The following is a 17,125-nucleotide window of genomic DNA, read 5'->3' as shown; positions in this document are numbered from 1 at the left end:
ATTTAACTTCATGCATCTGTCATTATTTAGGCAGAAAACACTCTCAGAATGGACCAAAATTTTAAGAGCCCTGATCATTCTGCAGTTTCTTCTGATTAATGCTGGTAACCAGGCGCACCCTACACCTGCCATGGTATAAAAGTTGATCTTAACAAGAAATATAGTTCTTAATTCAGCGTGCATCACCTTGTAAGGTGAACCCAGACAAGCTATATGGAATAGCTAAATTCTGTTAGGACATTACTCACATGTTCATGATGCACATTTGTAAAGAGGTTTTACAGTGCTGAGTTGGTGATACAAATGTAAATGCATTTCCCATTGTCTGAGGCATTTAGTTTGTGACTGCACTAACTCTGTTACCCTGCTGTTTGTAACACCTCTGTAACAGATGATCATGTGAGTACCAGCAAGGGATGACACTGTAAATACATATAAAATAACTTTATATTTCACTTCAGACAGAGATAGCACATGAAACCTAAGAATCCAAGCATAAAAAGATAGGATCATACATATTAATGGTCTTAGAATGTTGAAAATTACAGTGAAGCATGCAGAACTACACAATATGTATTATTTTCACTTTGAAAGCGCCTTTCTGAATCTATGAAGTCGTGTTCTGAAATAGTTTGTCTGTTTAGATTATTTTCATCAGTTTAATATTGACTGAACCACCAAAAAACATTCTGAAGTTCATATTTGTAGTGTTCAGTTTTACTTTGTTTCCTTTTTTCTTCAGAAGGCATATTTGAATTTAAATTATTTTGGAGATTAAAACTTCTGACTTACTCAGAGTAGTGTGCAAAGCAGCACCCGATATCCCAATCCCATATATCCTGGTAATGGAAAGGGAACATGTATGGAAAGGGGTTTCATGTTGTCCAGAGACACAAACAGAGGAGCAAACTCTTGCACACATATCACATATTTTAGATATTCTGTTTCAAGGGCGATGTGACAGTCCTGAAATTACCTCATAAAATCCTGAGCAGTTTGAGACAATGTGGAACAGGAGCAGTAGAATGCAGCAGTAGCTGTTCTCTGTGGTGGTAAATTCTAACTCTAGAAGGGAAAACAAGGGGAAGAAATACGTGTTAATAGTAACTCAGACAGAGAGATTTTGTGGGAAAAGACATGACCCAGTAATGTAAAGAATAGAGAAAAACAGAAATAGTTGTTTTCATAAAACCATCAGAAAAAATGTCATGTTTAATATACTGTAGGGATATATAAGATGAGGAATTAACTAGAAAATTATAGAAAAAAGTATTATTTTAATCATTTTCATTTGCATCTTGATGAAAAATAGCCTCGTTTTTCTTTTAATTGCTTATATTATGTTAAACAGTACCCACAAGAAATGTCAGTGCTGTTGAAAAGCAACCCATAAAATGTCACACATGGGTAAATGATTGGTAAATCAGTTAAAAATCTGGCAAAAGTGAGATCAGAATCCAACTCAAACCACAATTCTTGGGGGGAAAAATCATAGATCTATGTTTATAATATTTAACAATAAAATTTACAGCCCTGTTATCTGCCAGTTATGCAAAAACAAACACTTGTGCAGGAGGAGTGTGCCATGTGTTTATACATAAACAAATGGCCTAATCCTGCCCTAGGGCACTGCAGTGCTGGAGCACACACAGATAGCGTGGGCTGAGGGAAAGCAGCCAGGCCAGGAGAGAGGTGATTTGTCCCAAGCGCCCAAAGGGAATGCAAGGTGAAGTTCCAGGCACAGCTCGAGTTCACATCTAGGAGCAGACTGCTGCCTGGGCACAGAGCAGAGCCCAGGAGCCAGGAAAGCAGAACTCTGAGCTTGGCCCAAGCCATGGCAGCTCTGTATCAGGAGAGCTCCATGACACCTGCACAGCCTGCAGCCAGCAGCAGAGCAGGATAATGGCTCTGTGCACTTTCTCCTGCTGTCACTGCTGTGGCAGGGACTTTTTGTGTCACATTCCAGCACTGAGGGGAGCTCACTCATCAGGCATGCTACTCTGATCCAGGGAATACTGTCTCTGGGATCTCCCATAAAACAGAAAGAGGCATAGGTCATACGAGGTTCTGTGTTACTGATACTCCTCTGGAAAGTTGTGTCATGTCATTCATTAAATATGGAACATAATTTATACTCTGCATACTATCCTCAAACTGCATTTTTCAACATAATAGGTAATTCTTCCTGTTTACTTTTCTGGTAATATCTAGTGAGTCTGATAATGAAATATAAATTAAGTATTTACTTGCTGTCAGGCTGCTTTTCTTTCCTCATCTGGTATGGAGGAAACTGAGTCCAACGAATGTTACTGTTCCTGTGAAAGCTTGACAGAGTCTCAACAGTCTGAGTTTGCCTTCACTAGAGAGGAGGCTGTCTCTGAAATTAATTTTGAGATTTGGGGTGGGTCAGGTGACAGTTTTGCTATACCAGAAGCTGTAAGGGGACAGGGCAACAGTAGAGAACTAGGAAGTTGCATCCTTCCTGCAGAGCAAATCCACAGATTTGCTTCCTGCGCTGATCAAAGAGGCTAATGGCCTTACACTGCACACAGGAGGAGGCAGCCAGTAATCCTCATAAAGATTATATCAGAAGCTTTTTCTGCAGGGTGTAGAAAACTTTGTTTAAAAACCCATCTTTATTGTGAAAATTAGCCCTTGGTAGAAGTTATCAGACAGGCCAAGGTAATCTAGGCCTTAATCAAAACAGTAGTCCGTTGCATTAAGGCACGTCAAAGATTATTTTCACTGCCATAAAAAGTGACTCATTTGGGTCATTATGTATCTAAGATATGTTGTGCCCCTGCAACAAGGTACTCTAGTTTGCTATAAAAAAAAAAGACACAATTTTATTATGTGGCAGAACTTGATGCATTTTTTTGGTTGGGTTTAGGGTGGGGGTTTGGGAGGGCTTTTTAGTGGTGGTCTTTTCACCTCGTGTCATTGCCATCCTTGATGTGGCAACATAATGGACTCACCATCTTCAGCTCTAAAAGCTTTTTTTCAGCTAGTATCCAAAGGGAGCTTTACCTAAAACCAGGACTAAGAGGAGAAATGGATCACTAATTGTACTTGCAAAAAACTTCATGAAGCTCAGTGTCTAAGGCAGTGGCTCTGCTTTAAATGAGGTCACAATGGCAGCTCCATATTGTGGAATTTAGTGAAAAGACAAAGTGCTTTTCTTTATTGTGATTCTGTTTAGAGGACTGATTTTTCTGCTCTTGTTCAGCATGCATGGTTTTTTAGTGGATTGACTTCTTCAAGGCAAATCAAAACTGGCCCAATGTATGTCCAGTTTCCCAAAATATTACTGACTCCTCTCCAATTAGTTTTAATCCAGCCAGTCTTTGGAACCCCATCTCCTCCACCACCAGTTACAGGAGGGCACAGAGTGACAGTCAATAAGAATTTTATTTAGAAGCTACAGATTTTTATTTTAAGGCTACAGTCAATAATAATTTTATTTAGAAAAATTCTAAGTAGAATAGAATTCTAAGACAGAAATGGCAGACATGTTGGCAATTGCTAAACAGCTGGGGTTTTTCTAATCCATTGTTCAATTTAGATAGGCCAGAAACAGCTCTGTTTCTCTGTTTCTCTCTGCAAATGCTTGAGTTTTGTGGAGGAATGCTGAAGAAAGATATTCATTTAAAATATAAATAAATCAGTATTTCAGGAAAGGATAGTGTGACTTCAAAATGTTTAGACCTAAGCAACAGATGGTGAGGCTGCTGCAGCTCAGGCAGTCACAAGAGAAATCACTGGCCGATGACTTCCTCCTGGTCCTTTTCACTGATTTGCTGTAAGCCCAAGTGTCTTGCTGTTTTTAACTCTCATTTCTTTCAATCTTCCAACCTTGAAACTTCAGGTTTTAACCCATGATTTTAATTCTACTACTGATACTATCAATCAATAAACAAAACACAGTCATCTTCTGAAAAAGGAGATTCTCCACTTGTCACTATGAAGATTTAAAAGTAAATTGCTTCCCCCTGAAGCTAAGCAGATACTTGGAAGACAATTCTGCATCAAAAAACTGGAATTGAAAGCCAGAATTAAGCTTACCACAGTCTCTTTTTTCTGTCTTTTCTAAATAGCACTTTAGAAATATATCCTGAGAGTTATTACAGACAGATGCCACCTCTAATCTTCTTTTAGCCAGATTACTAAAATATAAGCTCTTCTTCTTTCTGCCATGAATAGGGACAACTTATGGGAGCTCAAACACTGACTGCCTCAGTAATGAGTTTGGGTAATTTACAGAGCAGTAGAGTAAGGACAATAAAATACTAAAATAGTATTTTAACAAAAGGCTCCTAGGTTGACACCAAGTTTTCAGTAGATATGTTGTGCTCCATAGTTTTAAAACAAGACAAAACATAAAATTAAATTATCTAGGGAAGACAGGGGAGCTAGGTAACTGTTGAAAAGCAAGTGGTAATGTGGTGGACTGGGACAGCAAGTGAAGGATGCAGGATGAAGTGTATAACTTCAAGGGCTGCCGACTTAGGAACTGAAATAAGCAGTTAAACCTGTAAAACCCATTTAAGTATTTGTACCGAGTGCGTAATGTAATGAAAAGCAATACTTTCATTATTGTTTCTTCATTATTAACATTTCTAATCTATCATTCATACATACTGTACACTTAGTCGTTTTCTGCTAGTTATTGTAAACAGCAAAACCTTAGCTAGCTTTAAATTAAAATTGCTTCCTAATTACTGTTTATTGCACAGGAACAAAATACTACATTTTATGTTATTCTCAACAGGACCTCTAAAGCTCAGCTGGAGATAAGTAGTAAACATAGAAGCATTCTCATAAATCCCATTTTTGCATATAATTACAATATGCCTGTAAAAGTGAAATTTCAGCTATTCCCCTGGTACCAACCAGCTCTGGTCTAGGAATTGATTCAGCTTCCACTGCAGAGTCTCCACACAACATTTGCTTCAGCAGCTCAGATTTCCTTCATTTCCATACCATGAACAATTCACACCATTTTACATATTAAGTCTGCCTATATTTTCCTGCTTTTGACATTACATGATGAAGAAAGTCCAGTCCCTCCCTTCCAGCCTAGATCACACTTGCTGCCCTCCATAGTGTCCTCTCTGGAAAAACTCACTTTTCCAGTAGGATCCCTGGATTCATTTTTAATCTGTTTGTTTTTCACTTAGTATTTCTACTCCAGCAAGCTCGATCACAGCTGCTGAGTTAGTGAATTTTGTTTGCATGAAGCCAAAATGATGAGGTTGTGCTAAAGAACACCGGTGTAACAAAACTAGTGGATGTTTATTTATGAAATTGACATTTGTGTACTTATGAAATGGACATCTGTCTATTTACGAAATCGACAAGTGCGTGAAAAAGACTTGATCTCCTTGAAGAAGGTTCTCTTTTTCAAAGCCTACCAGTCTGGTCTGTGGTTTTGTGATCAAAAACTTGGTAATTTTTTTCTTAGGTCAAATATGAGAAACTAAAAAGAGCACTCTAGGTTGTACTAAGATGAATCATTAATTTTATAAAACCTGACACGGCTCGTTCTAGGTTATGACAGAAAATGGATGAAGCACTGCATAGGCTGGAAAGTACATACTTTCTTCCTTTTTCTTCCTTTTTTTTTTTTCCCTTTTTTTTTTCCTTTTTTTTTTTTTTTCGAGACAGAGAAATAAGAAATCTGTAAAAGTCAGCTGGCTAAACTGAATTCCAAGAAAAACCCTTCAACCATGCTAGCAAATATGTATCTTTCAAATGGCAATAAACTTTGGGGTGAAAATCACAGTTCACCTGAATTTGTCAGGAAGAAAAAGCTGTGTCAAATCAGTCTAACAGCCTTCCTTTGGCAGGGCACCATCTCCACAGCACAGGACAGGAGGGACAGGGCCAGAACAGGGCCAGAACAGAGCTGTGGAGGTGCGCATGAAGGAGGACAGGTAATGCCCGCTGAAACACTGCAGCGGTCCTCGGGCACTGCAGAGAGAGGCTGAACTCTCAGAACAAATAACCTCTCCTATATATATATGCATATATCTGTGTGTGTGTGTGTAAAATAACAAGAGCCGCAAACACCTCGAAGAGAGTTGCAGGAGGATTCTGGTATCTCTGTCACGGTAGCTTCAAAGCAAAGTCGGACCAAGAGCCGGCCATGACCCTGAGCTGTGTCCCCTTCCCGGTGTGTGTCCCTTTCCCGGTGTGTGTCCCCTTCCCGGTGTGTGTCCCTTTCCCGGTGTGTGTCCCCTTCCCGGTGTGTGTCCCCTGCCGCCGCCGGAGCTGTGAGAGCCCCGAGGAGCCGGAGCCGGGGCCGGGGCCGGCCGGAGCCCCCAGAGCCGCCATGGGCCCGGCGCTGCCCTCAGCGCTGCCGCTGAGCCCTCACAGCGCTCCCGCCTTCCCGCCCGTTCCGGCCTCGAGCCGCGGCGGTGCCCGGGCCCTCAGGGTCCCCAGTGTCCCCGCTGTCCCCGAACCGTGTCCGGGAGCAGGACGGAGCAGCCCCTGCGTGTGCCGAGGTACAGACCCGGCCCTGCCCCTCAGCAGCTCCGGGGCGCTCCCCTTGCGCACAGACAATGGTTCGCTGACGGAACGCGGCGGTTCTGGCTGCCGGGGAAAAGAGCAGGCTGGAGGCGGGGAAGGAAAGGATGGCTGTGCCGCTGGGCAGGTGATGAGCAGCACAACCCTGGGCAGATCGGTCTGGGTATGCCCGAGCTGCTTCTGCTTTGCCCTGCTCTCCTTCAGCGCCGGTATTTCCCCGCAGCTGGGGAGTGCTGTCCCTGCTCCCCTCACAAACCCGAGGGTGAATCCCAGCCCCAGCCGAGCCCTCAGTTCTTCCCCTGCACCGGGCACTTCAGGCTATAGATTTGTACTCTTTTAACATTATCCTGTTCCTACAAAATTAATGAAACGTTTGAATTATTCACTGTTCAGTTTTAGAGAGCAAGAGTGAGCTAAACTGGGGCTTTACTCTGAGGGAGTTTACGTGGAGTTGAGTTGTGCTTTTCAGGTGCAGAATTTAATGCTCTTTTTAAACAAAAGCATAGCTAATCTTGGCTTTTTAGAGCTTGACTGCATCTCTCTGCTTTTCAGAGCTCCTGGTTTGAATTTAGATCACAAATCTTGGTACAAAACAGCTTCACAGGCTGCAGTAACAGCTCTCAAATCTGAGAAACCAGGAATAATTGAAACTGAAATTCATTATCCAAACCCTTGTTTTATAGGAGTCTCAGTACTCTCAGTCTGCACGAGCCAGATAGTTTGAAAACTAAGCAAGAAAAAACCAAACCAAACAAGCAAAAATTCAAATCAAATCAAACAAAACCCAAACCAACCAACCAAAACCAAAGCAAAAAAACCAAACAAACAAAAAACAACAACAAAAAAATCTTCACCAACAACAAAAATTCCTCATATTTTACAGCCTTGTCACCCACAGCACTGTGGTAAGGGTAAGATAGCAGAGAGAGTTCAGCATTCTATAACATGGGAAAATAAATCTTGAGGCATATTTCCCTCTCTTGTATCTTGTGCTGTTTCAATATTAATTACTACCAAGCAAAGAAGTCATTATTTCAGCTAAATTGTTAGATCTTAATATACCTACTAAAAAGGCATAACAATGCACTAGACATTTCTCATTTTGATGCAAGAAGGCAAATGGACATCTTTTGGAATGCCACACTCCCATAACGTAAAGCGATTTATTACACTGGAAGGATCATGTCAGTGTCTGTGGAAGGGCAGTGCTGCAGACCGTTTTCTTCTGAGGGGATGAGCAGCAAGTTCCAGGGTGTTCCTCTGGCTCACACTGCTCTGAGATGTGGTGTCTAACAAATATTAAGTACTTCAGCCTCCTTTTTCCTTGCCAGGGCCAGTCTCTGAGAGTCTGGAAGGATGATTGTCTGGATTAAAAAAAAAAAAAAAGCTTAAATTCCGTTAAGCTTTTGTAAAACTTTGGATTGCAAATGAGGAGATGATGTTGCAGCCCTGGAAGTCTGCTGTATTTCATTTCAGAAACTGTTAAATGAGAGCATTTCAAACATTTTTGAAATGAGATGCAGTTTCTGAGCTCCAGGCTTAGTTATTTCACAGACTCTTTCCCTTCTGTGAAGTCTTAAAGCCAAACAAGCTTGGAGAAGCCTTGAGAATTGAAACTTCTGTGGCAATCCACAGAACTGAAGAATTCAGATAGGGCTGTATTTATCAATTGGTTTTCCTATACAGCCACCCTTTGTATTCAGATAGGCATAAAATTCATGTCTGGTGCCCATAAGCAGTGACAGGTGCTTCAATACAATTCTGAGGGTACAAATGTAGACTTCCATATAGTGAGTAACTACTGCAAGTGTGATTTCATCTCAGTTTTGATGGGCTGTTCAGGGAAATGGGGTTTTATGTCATATTTAATAAGTTTTTGCCTCTAACATTAATAATGAGGCTTAGAGTTCTGAATTGAGGAGGCAGGTTTCCTGAAATATTTATGTGTAAATGTTGTGCCCACATTTGTTTCTCAGCGTGAATGCAGCAGCATTTTCACTGCTGGTAGCCAAAGGGATTTCTTGATTTCCTGCCTGTCCTAGGGTGCTAAACAGAATTCCAGATCAGAGCCTTTGTGTATGACAACTCCCAGAGAACAAATCTGAGCTTCAGTTTTCATCTGTCCAGAAAAATAGAGAATCATAGAAAATATGTACATTTCAAGTGGGTGAAGTGTGTGGGAGCAATTCTTGATGGTTTTTTCTCCATTTTTTCAGCCACTGACACATCTTCCTTGCCCTAACAGAACATAATTTCCTGCCATTCATTTCATCCACCTTTCCCTTTGTAATTTCTTCCCTTCTGCTTTTCTCTCCCTTGTGATAAACACAGGTCTAGCCACACTCTAAAAGCAACCCAGCAAGCAGAGAACAAACTCTTGAGACCAAAACTTGAAAACTGGGCTTTGTAAGTTATGAAATAATAATAATAGAGTTTCATGATTGTGATGGAGTAATTATTGGGAAAGAGTGATAAAAGAAAAAAAAAAAGGCTGAGACATCACCTAGAAAACAAAAACCTGTAATATTTTGGCTTGAAAAGGAGTTTCTGTGTGTAAGAATTAAGATTTGCTGCAGAATTCTTTCAGAACAAGTATTTAGTTTTAATTATCAGGGTGGTATCTTGGTTAATGGCATTCTTTGAATTCTTCAGTGGCTGTGAAATGCTGAGGCTTTATGAAGGAAGAACACAGGGAAAAAGGAGCCACAGGAGATGAGCAGGCTTTCCCAGTTTCCCAAATTAAATGTTCCAGGCGTACACATTGCTGGTTTTGAGCTTTGAGCTGTGCTGCTCATTGAAGGAGCACAATGGGCGTTTATGGAGATGCAGTGGGGCATTCAGGGGTGTAGCCAATCCCCTCGGGCTGTGGCTGTGCTGCATCCAGCAGCCCCCTGAGCCTTGCTCCTCATGCCCACTCCTGCTGCTCTGGGAGAGCTTCTCCTGGCATTGCCTTGGCTACAACTTCTTTGTGCTTTTGTGAGTTTAGCAAAAAAATAAGCAGAAGGTGTTTCTAAGCCTACATAAAAAGTGCTGTGCTTGGAGAGGCAGCAGTGATTAATTTCATATTTTCAACTAATTTAGCTATTTAAACATTCGTGTCTAACTCCATTCTTGGTTCAGAGAATGGAAGATATTCAGTGTGAAGCAGAGTCCTGCTAATACAGACTGTAAATACCTTTTGTCTGCTTTTTCTACATGAAATACCTGTATAATTTATCATAAGCTCCATGGAGTCAGACTGGGGGTCCATCCAGCTCAGGATCCTGCCTCCAGCAGTGGCCAGAAGTGGCCAAGGGAAGAGCAGAAAGTCAGCAGTCTCCTTGGAGATCCCAAAGGAGTCTACATTCAATATGCAAAACTAAACCCTCTCTAATAGCCCTCCATAAAGCTGAACCAGTACATGCTTAGCTGACTCCAGTTACTGGTAATGCAAATATTGGTAGAATTTAAAGCTAGTCTTCTGGTATTAGCAGATTCATCTGATTAAATGAATAATAAATCATCTCATGTTACTCCTAACAGTAACACATTTAGTATTTGCATATGGTGTGAATGAAAGTTGTCAAAGACATGCAAACTAGAGGTTGAGAAATTAGGTTTCTAAATAAATAGAGGTCTTCAAATAGAAAAGGCTATATAGACTTGGTCTTTGCTGAACCCAATCTGCATTTACTCATTTCCCTGTTTAGCTCCCCGCACAAAAAATCCTTTGGGGAAAACCTTTTCAGACAGTTCATGGAGAACTTCAAATATCACATTTCCTCAGTCCTCAGAACAAAGTCGTATCACTCATGAGATCTACTCCTCATGCTATACACATTGTAAACTGAATAAATAACTCTATAATCTGTAAGAGATCACAAATGCCACTGTGGTCTTAAAAGGGGTCATGTCTAATCTTTTTTTATTTTCCTAGATAAACACTATATTCTATGGTTTATCATTTTGAGATAGTTCAAAAGAATTTAGTCATAGTGAATTCCAGTGAGAGAGAGCAGCCTAAATACTCAAAAATACCACTCTACACAACTAGATTTTTATATCCTCCAGTGCTGTTTGTAATTTGGAAGTCTCTGTAATGTGTTCATATTGAAATCTAGTCCTAGGAACAGAATCTTTAAATTAATTTTGATATTTGAAAAATGCCTTGAGCTGTTCTCTAGGAGGAAAACAGAACAATGGAAAGATTTGGAAATTTCTGTCAATTGACAGTTAGGCTATAAAGAGGAGATAAAAAGAGGGAAATAAATAAGCATGGACTCTCCAAAGACACTGAGTGTGTAGTCAGAGCAGTCCTGAGAATGAGCTGTGGTCTCATGCTGCCAGGTGAATGCATCTCTACTTTTTCCTTCTATAAGTAGCAGGCTGCACTAGATCTTTATCAAGGAGACTGAACAGAGCTCTGCAAGAAAACAGGCTCTGTGGATTCTTCAGCTGTGTAAAATTGTAAGGGAATTCTGATACTTTGCCAATCAGCAGCTCATCTAAAACTGTGTCTAGAGGGAGCCATGCGTGTTTGCAGTCTCAGCTTGGAGTGGGGTTGGCTGCTGATTCTATCACTCCTGGCACATTCCAGCAGGTTTAGTGTGCTCTGAAGCAGGAGCACAGGAATAGGCACGAGCCAGTTCAGGGGATGGTCTCTTTTCTTGTGTAATTCACAAAGTTCTTGCTGAGGTCCCTGTAGGAAATGGAGAGATGCATGGAGAGAAATACACCTTTACCCAGAGCTCAGTAATTAAGACAAAATTTGCAGATTTGCTTGTCTAAGTTTTAAGGGTGCAGCAGGAAAAATTTGTAGGAGATCATGACACATGTGGGAACCCAGAAGGGTCCAGTGGCTTGGACATTAGCAAAGTCTAAAAATTTGAATTTTGCTCTCTGACTTAGTAGATGATTTTCTTTCAGTGAGTCACTTCATGCCTCTGTTTTCTCACATTAATGTGTTAGTGCTGGGCATCCTTCTCACTGTTTTGTTCTGTCACAACAGTTTCCTGGTATTTTTAGTGGATTGTGCTATAATACATACAAAATAAATTAAGAGATGCAGAATCAGGCCCAGCCTTTAGGCACCAAAGTGTAAAGTCAGATTGTTTGAACTTCTGGGTGCACATTCTTAGGAATTAGGTTTCAAGATGAATGAAGCTATTCATCTTTCACAGCCTTTCAGACTCTACTTACCTATGGAACTTTCCAGTATCCTCTGAGACTTGCAGGCTGCTGCTGATTAAGATGAAGTAATTTTTTTTTGTGAATAGGGCATATGTTTTTTTAGTGCATGCTAAATATTGCTATGGTTAAGTTGAAATGAGGAGCAGGCATGCTGCAGCATATTGTTATTTGCTGTGAAGTGATTTAACAAATGTTTGAACAGCTGTGCTGAGTAGGCCCTGTTGATATAAGTAGTGGAATCATGAGAGCTGCTGTTTTGGTTCTTTACAGTGGAAAAGGATCAATCAAAGAATTGTCTACTGGGGCAAAGGACTCTAGATGAATGTAATAGAAAGTTAAGGCAATTAATGATAAAGTCTATCAAATCCAGCTTTGCATGTAGTGAATTTTAGCAAAGATGCAGATTTCTGATCTTCCAGAAAAGGTGATAAGAGTTTTGACTACTTCAACAATCAAGGAAAATTGCCTTGGAGAAGAGTCAGGACAGTTGCTGGTCTTTATATTACTTAACAAAACACTTTCAGTTCCAGAAATGAACAGTCTCTGAACCCCATTTCTAGGTGGACCAACAAAGTGACTGCCACCCAGGTTGATGATTTGTAGCGGAAAACCAAAGCTTCTGTGGCCAGCACCCCTTGCCATGGAGGGGTTCTGCTCTGCACTACCCTCAGCTTGCCAGTTTTTCAGTACTGAGGTAGTGAAGGAAATATCGTCTCTATACAGTCATGAGAGGGATTAAATGAACAGCTGGCATTCCTGGCATACCACAAACTCACCAAACAGGAAAAGAAAATCAGGGTAGAATATTTTAATGGGTTTTAGTCCTAAAAATGGAAAGCAGCTATCCAGATCACAAAGACCCCACTTGAACTTTCTGCCTGTGGTCTGACTTCTGATAAGAACTAATTTGTAAGGACAGACTTGACAGTGGGCAGCCACTGTGACTGTGGGCAGCCTCTCACACTGGAGCTTGGGTTTCCACCTTCTGGCAAATGCACCAAAGCAAATGAAGACCCTGAATTTTAGCATGGTGGTAAAACTTTTTAGAAGTCTGAACACTAATTTTGGTTCCAGAATTGATCCTCCCTGAGTATCTGATTGCCAGGGCTCAGGTTTGCTGAAAAATGTTTAGGTGGCAAGCACAGTGAATTGTTCAGTGGGCACACTTGTGTCTGGGAACCTGGAAGTCCTGGAGGGTGTGTAGGGACAGTGGCAGTGCAATCACTCCATCCTTGTCCCTCTAGTATGTTCCTCCCTCCCGCTTTCCTTATTTTAGTGCAGTGCACTGCACTGCCCAGGCGTCTGAGCACTTCCTTGGGCTTTTTATAAGGAAGAAAACATGTAAGAGAACATAGAATGGATTTTCTTATACTAAGGGTAATGGCAAACTGAGATATGCTTATTGCCAGCCTGACCTTACAGGAGAGCAATCCTTTCCAGGAGCATTCAGAGTGACTGAGGTGCTTTATTGCAGGGAATGCTGTGTGCCAATAAAACATTCGGTAAAGTTTATATTGCTGCTGGCGTAACTGAGACATTCTATTTAAATAAAATAGCACTCCTTTTATGAGCGCACACTGTAATATGAGTTCTCAACCAAAAGGAAGAGTTAAACTGGAACTTAGTTTTTCTGAAGGATAAAAGCTGTCAGATTCTGTGCTGATAGCTGCAGGTAGCTGAGTACTGGAGTTACCTCAGTCACTGGCTATAGGTGCAGAGGTGTTGTGCTGCAACTCCATTATGTGCAATGTGGCTTCACAGTTATTCTGCTTTGCAGGGAAGCCCATCAGAACTTCATTCTTTGAATTAATTGTGTTTATCGTGGCAGCTCTGAGAGACATAATCAAGACGTCCCCAAGTCTACTGCCATCAAGGTGCATCTCAGGTTGAGCTTGAATACAGCCAGTGAGGAAGTTTGTGCTGCATATCTCTTACCAGTGTCCTACTTGGCTAGTTAAAAGTGTCTGTGAGCTCTTTTGTTCCTCTTTTTTGTATTCTAAATAAATTCCAAACTGGAAACATAGTGAGATTTGACTTCATGGCTTTGACCACTGGTTTAACACACTTTCAATCTGTGTTAAATATTTCTGTACTTTTAGTTTTGCTAGTACAGCCTTTTATATTTCAATTTTTTTTTCTTTTCAATCAATACTTGGTCTTCCTAATGAGCCACAGAATTTTTCACCTAGGCAATCAGGGTAGAAATCAGCAATATCAAGGTAAGTGGTGATGTGCATGTCTTGATGAACATTAATGGTACCAATTTCAATAATGCTTTCACTGTTAGATAAAAGCTGTCCTGAAGATAATGAATCTGCCTTCAGGAAAAGCTAAGACATAATAGACTGGGAAAAGCATTTGTCCTAATTATGGTAATTATGTTAATTTAGGCTTTAAATAATAAGAGGTTGGCACTTTATATATTTAATATTTCAGTTAACTGTGAGCATTAAGGAAAATGAGACATCTCAGAGATCCAGGTTTAGTCCAGCATTTCATATAAGCAATGCTAAGAAGTTTCCTGGGAAAAGCAGCAGTGTGAAGAAATAAGGTGTTGCTGGGCTGTTCCATGTTCCTCTCTCACAAACACAGAGTGTTCAGCCAGGCCTCAGATCTGCAGGTGGAGCACTGCAGCCTGTTCGGAGTAGCTGAGGACCTGACCCACCAATCCACTGGAGACTTTTACTTCCACTGCTTCTGTTGTCTCGGCTGCTTTCATACCAGTGATGTGATCTGAGACTTATTGTACTGAATCTCCCTGGCAGGATTAGAGCAACTTTAAGGCTATTTCCTTCAAAATCAGTCTATGAAGAGAGCTTTCTTTGCAGTGAAATGTCATCTTTATGAATTGAGAAAGAAGAAAGTCATAATCCCCTGTGACTTTCTATACCCACATGTGCCTCAGTATCCTGGAAATTACTGTTTTTCTGGCTCCATACGTAGTAGTTATATTTGCTTAGCTACTTCTGCATGTTTTCCAAAACTTTGTTATCCAACCAAGCCAAAGAATCTTCACATCCACATTGTTTGCCCATGCAGGACATGTCGTATCCTGGTGCCACTGGTGCCATGTTTCTAGTTAGGCTGGGTCAGCTCTTTAGCAGACAGGCAGAAACTTGCATTGCTTTTTCTTGTCTGCAAATGTATTTCATGTTGCTCTTCTCTGGAGACAGATCAGTTTGGGTTGGGCTCTTTTCTTAGTGGAGACAGGAGGAATGACACAGTGCCATTTGTGCAGGCTCTAGCTGCCTTTGGGCTGGGTATTTCAGCACTCAGCAGTGCAGCTGCGCAGCAAACAGCTGGGACCTGCCTTCAGATCCACCACCAAGAGTGCCTGTGGTGATCTGGACTCTCCTAGATGAGCTGCAGTTCCTGTAACATGCATAAAAATTCCTTGCAAAAAAAAATTTCTAGAAAGGGAGCTGAAGCTCCAGCAATCGAGGCTCAGATGCAGGATCAGCTGTGGGGAAGCAGGAAGGAAGGTTTGTGCAGGGACAGAGCAGCTGCACAGCTTTGATGGTGGCAGAGAATGCCACTGCTGTAATTCTGTACCCATCCTGCAGCCTTCAGCTACCGCTGTTGCCTGACATCTCTATGCACCAACTGCTGCCTGATTCCCTGGCACGTTCTTCCCCAAGTGAGCCCTGCAGTTCCCCTCAGAGGGCTTCTCCCTCCCAGCCAGCTGCTCTCTATCTATCTGTCTATCTTAGTCTTTAATCTGGGCTATAAAGCAGGCCCATTTTCCAGGCAGTGTTTACTGAAAACACAGGAGCGTGCCTGGCTCCCTCGGCTATCCCTCCTCCTGCCCTCCCACTCCTGGCAGGCTGTGGAGGTCAGGCTGCTGCAGGACTCTCCTGCTGCCTGTGGGAGAGCGTGCAGTGAAATCAGCAGCCCGTGAGCCCATTACCCCTGACAGGTTTGCAGTGGCTTCCTCTGGGGTTAAGGGAGTTCATTATGCTCACAGCCAGTCAGGGTGGTTGACAGTAAAGCAAACAGTGATTGAAATCTTCATTAGAGAGAAAACCAGAGTGCTAAAGTAAAGATTTGGGATAGGAGAACACAGTGAAACATCAAGGCTTTCAGTGAGATCAGTAATTTTAAAATGAATTTTCTAAAGAAGCAGAGAAGAGATAATGAAAAGGGTCAAAAACAAATAATAAGGGATAATTATGAGGTTGGTGTCATTAACAAATGGCACTGGAGAGCCAGTAAGAAGAAACTGGAACTTGCTGAGTGCTTAAATTAGGAAATACTAAAGTCTTTAATGAAAAAATACATTTGAAGTGGTAACCTGCTTGAATTTAGTGCTGTAGATTAATTCTGATTAAGACCCATGTATTCGGTAGTTATGCTCCTATTTCTGTAGGTATACACTAACTTTTGGGAAGGAGAAACCATCTGGAGCTGCATCTTTGTTTCCTGACAACTGGGATTGTGATGAGATAATTAGGGCCTTTGGTTGAATAAAGTATTTCTAGATTTCTTTGCAGCTTCTTCTGAACTAATCTACCCATTCATATCTACCTTGAAAAGATGACTTGCCTTATTCTAGGAATGAGAGGAGCTGAATTCTTTGTCTTGCCCTTACTGCATCATTTTTTAATGTTTTTACTTTTTACCTTGGACTTAAAGGCAACAGCAGGAAGTGGGCTGGGTGATTTTTTTCCTTGATAACAGCTCATTTTCATGCCTGGTGTTGTCACTAAAACTCCACAGGCTGTTGAAACAGTGTAGTAATGGGGCAACACTGAGCCTGTAGGATGCAGACTGAGCACTGATGTTTCAAAAGAGAGACTTTAAGGAGCCTTCCCCACTCTTGTTAAAGCCAGGACACATCCCTGCATGTCAATGGAAGCAAGATAAGATTTCAAGTCCCATCTTGTGTCCTACACATTTTCCGGTGTGTCCGGAAATTTCAGTTATCTCCACTCATGGCTGGAGATCAGGAGGGCAGTTTGAATTTTTAGTCAAATAAGCCAAATAAACCTCTGTCTTCTCTAGTTATATATTTATTCAGTAATTAACCCAACTTTCAAGCTCACAAACTAGTTCTTTGTCTCTTTAAATATTTGTCCTAGGGGTTAGGAGCAGTGATCTCGAGGGAAGATGAAGAGTCACAAGAGGGGTTGGTCTCTGAGCCAGACTGGCCAGGAGCTCCTCCATGGTCCCACATGAATGGGAAGGCTCTTTTGCCCCATCTGATATCTGCAGTTTTGACATCCTTGGACACTAGCAGGATATTTTTGCACATGGTAGTGTGTTTGTATTTCCTATCCATTTTCATTTCTGGGTAAACAACAAGAAGAGAACATCTTTTCCTCTCAGTTTTTCAGTTTTTGTTTGGGGTAGTTTTTTGGTGGGATTTTTATTTTTGTTTTTGTTTTTTTAGCAGTTTAGGACAAGGAAGAATTCTTGTTCAAAAAAATAGTCT

This window comes from Motacilla alba, chromosome 13 (assembly GCF_015832195.1).
Source record: "Motacilla alba alba isolate MOTALB_02 chromosome 13, Motacilla_alba_V1.0_pri, whole genome shotgun sequence".
Classification (NCBI taxonomy): Eukaryota; Metazoa; Chordata; class Aves; order Passeriformes; family Motacillidae; genus Motacilla; species Motacilla alba.
This window is presented reverse-complemented; position numbering follows the sequence as displayed.